Raw genomic sequence first — 3,262 nt, 5'->3', positions numbered from 1 at the left:
TCATGTGGCTGTTATCGAGGAAACAAACTTTGTGGGATCCGGACAGGAGACAAAATAATATTTATCACCAGAAAGGCCGAGTGGAATCCTGAGAAAATAAAGTACAGAGTCAAAGTATGTATATATGGTTTGAAGTTTGTGGGAGTCTTCTGTAGCAGTATGCCAGCCCAGTAAAATTCGACCTCTGTACAAGTCCAAAGGCAAAGGCTAATCCTCCTCCACAACTTTTCCCTTCTGACTCCTCCTCAGTCGTCAGTAAAAAACAACAAAAACGAGATCAAATTATGGAGTAAAATTAGGGTTTGTAATTTGGTTGATATCTCTGTTCAAATGCAGCAAACCACCAATCGTTTATAGGCTAGGGTTTTTGTCAGTAACTTACTTCTATACAATGAGAATATCAGAGTTCCAGTTTTACAATGAGAATATGAGAGTTCCACTATTTCAAATTAATCACCGTATTATCGTGTTAGAAAATTATAATACAAGATAATGTGCAATTAATTTGAATATTTCCAAATTAACATTTTTATTTTGATTTATTACTGTGTCTATATCTCTTGGGACAATTACATGATAATATTGAGGACTAAATAAATACAAAGGATATATCTCTGGTTATGAGATATAGCCTCGCAAGAGTCAAAATGCCTAATCCCCTAATGGTTATCATAGTTTTTGTACAATAGCAATAAACAAACCAAATATCATGAGGTAGAAATGGTAGATCAGTCACTTTGACATGAGCTTATTCAAACCATTCATATTTCTGTGATTCCGAAAGCATGAACAAATCAAAACCAGCACTCGTCATTGATGCATTGTTGTAATGGTCAACCCTGACTTAAAATCACGGGTCGAAGAGTGGGAGGAAGGGTCAGGGACAAGCCCCGGAGCCTATATACAAAGGTGGCAAAAGCATGGAAGTGAAAATAATAAAAAAGAAGGTAAGGACTAAAGGAAAGGACAGGATTGGACTATGAGTACACAAATCAATTGAGACACCCCAACCACCCATCATGTTAGCGAAGTTGGGAGCACCACCAACCTTACCTATCCATCCATCTCATTCATGATTTGACTTCACTATTTATTCACCCAATAACATGTTCCTATTCTTTCCAAGTTTCCAACACCATAGGGGACTCTGGGATCCCTCTTTAAGCAAAGCACTGTAATTCATATGACCTAGCTTTTTATCATAACGAAAATTATGTTAGCTAAGTTGGGAGCACCACCAACCTTACCTATCTATCCATCTCCTTCATGATTTGACTTCACTATTTATTCACCCAATAACATGTTCCTGTTCTTTCCAAGTTTCCAACACCACAGGGGACTCTGGGGTCCCTCTTTAAGTAAAGCAATTCATATGACCTAGCTTTTTATCATAACGAAAATTATAACTTTAATTCTTAACAATAAAAAAAAAGAACTTTTAGATCCAGGTCCAAAAACATATATGATTTTTAGGAGTGAGTCTAATTACCTAATTATATTTATTTGTTTTTTTTAATGCTCATTTTCTATTTTCTAAAAATATTAAAAAATCTTCTAATATTATGAATTTTCAACCCCAAAAAATATAATTAATATCGTATAACAAAATAATAATATATTGACATAAATCTATCTGCAAATCATTCTACCCTAACTCAAGTAACAAATATATGAATGTACGTATATCATACCTATAAGTAAGATATGAAACTTAACTAAAAGGTAGAAAAAACATAATATATCTAAAAGCAAGACACATGAATCTTACTTGATTATAAAAAAGAATGTCATATAGGTAGATAAATATAATTAACCTATGATATAGGTTGATTATAAAAATAAAAACTAAAATCTATAAATGGGGTTTAAAACGGGATAAAGAACAAGAAAGAACAAAATAAATAAATAATCAACGAGATAATTAGGAAGAAATTTGATTTTTATAATAAATCTTATCATTTAAGAGATAATTATTGATAATAAAATAATAAGATTTAAGGAATTGGACTTATTTTAATAAATTAGACTATTCCTACTATTGGCTCAAAAAATTGGACCTACATCAAGTTTCTCCTAAAAAAATAAGTAAAGTGTAGAGACATGTAATATGACAAGTGTTCGGATTTCACGATTCAACAATGTGTGACTGTTTTGAAATATTCGTACTTTGACATCTAATTTAGTCTATTAGGTAAGTTTTTCTCCACGTGCTGGAGAAAGTAAGGCAACTTGTTACTGTTCTAAGGAAAGCATCATATGGTTGATGGTTCAGTGACTTTCTATCCCACAACCACAAAATGAAGGTGCACAACTAACCCTTTATGATGGTGTTTTTTTTTTTTTAACTTGATCCATACTTGGCTTCTCAGGGATGAGGAGGAGCTCCTCCCCAATTCACTGAATAGCTGATTTATAAAATTTTGTGTTTATAATTAGAACTGTTCATATATATATTTTGTAAAGATTATCTATATTAAAAATCAATTAAAATAAATGTTGTTTAGTCAATCAATTGTACCAAATATATAGATGATTTTTAATACTTTTTACCGAATCTATACATTTTTTTTAACAATTCGTTAACTAAATAGTCTCATATTTTATTGATTTTTTTTTTTTTTTTTTTTTTTTTTTTTTTTTTTTGCAAAAATGATATTTACAAAATGCTTCATAAATGAACGATTCCAATCATAAGTATAAAGTTTCGTAAATCAATCACGGAGTGAATTGATGAGAATGAACTCCTCTTTTTCACGATTCTACGCTTTCCGAACAAAAAAAAATCTAAAATCATTAAAGGAAAAAATATGCCTCTGCACAAATGAATGAAACGTGAAGGATGTGAGTCATTTCTTTTTTAGATCTTTGAATAAGGCGATCAAGAAAGTACCCCCTTGAACCGGATAAAATGTCTTTTAATTTGTTCACATGACTACACGATTAGCTTGAAATAATCTAACTTTAGCATCTCGTCCCAGGCCCACAAAGTGAAGCTGCCTAGCATGTCCCTTTCAAGACAGTTAGATGGCACAATGCTCTCCTTTCGTACTATCATGTTTAACTCTTCTCAACAACCTCAAAAGAACTTGCCCAGCTGACCCTTATAAAGTTGGAGGATGATTTTCTACGCTCTTATTTTCATTCGCTTTCATCCTCTCCTCTTATACATTACTTTTTGTCTTATTATTTTTATAGGAGAATATGAAATAATAGAGAAATTAGGAGAATAGAGAATGATCTTTCTATAAACTTTTAAGATGGT

The sequence above is a fragment of a genome, unplaced genomic scaffold (assembly GCF_019419815.1).
Source record: "Pyrus x bretschneideri cultivar Hongxiangsu unplaced genomic scaffold, Pyrus_bretschneideri_v1 Contig11, whole genome shotgun sequence".
In the NCBI taxonomy this organism is placed as follows: Eukaryota; Viridiplantae; Streptophyta; class Magnoliopsida; order Rosales; family Rosaceae; genus Pyrus; species Pyrus x bretschneideri.
The sequence above is the reverse complement of the archived record's forward strand: the minus strand, read 5'-3'. Positions refer to the sequence as shown.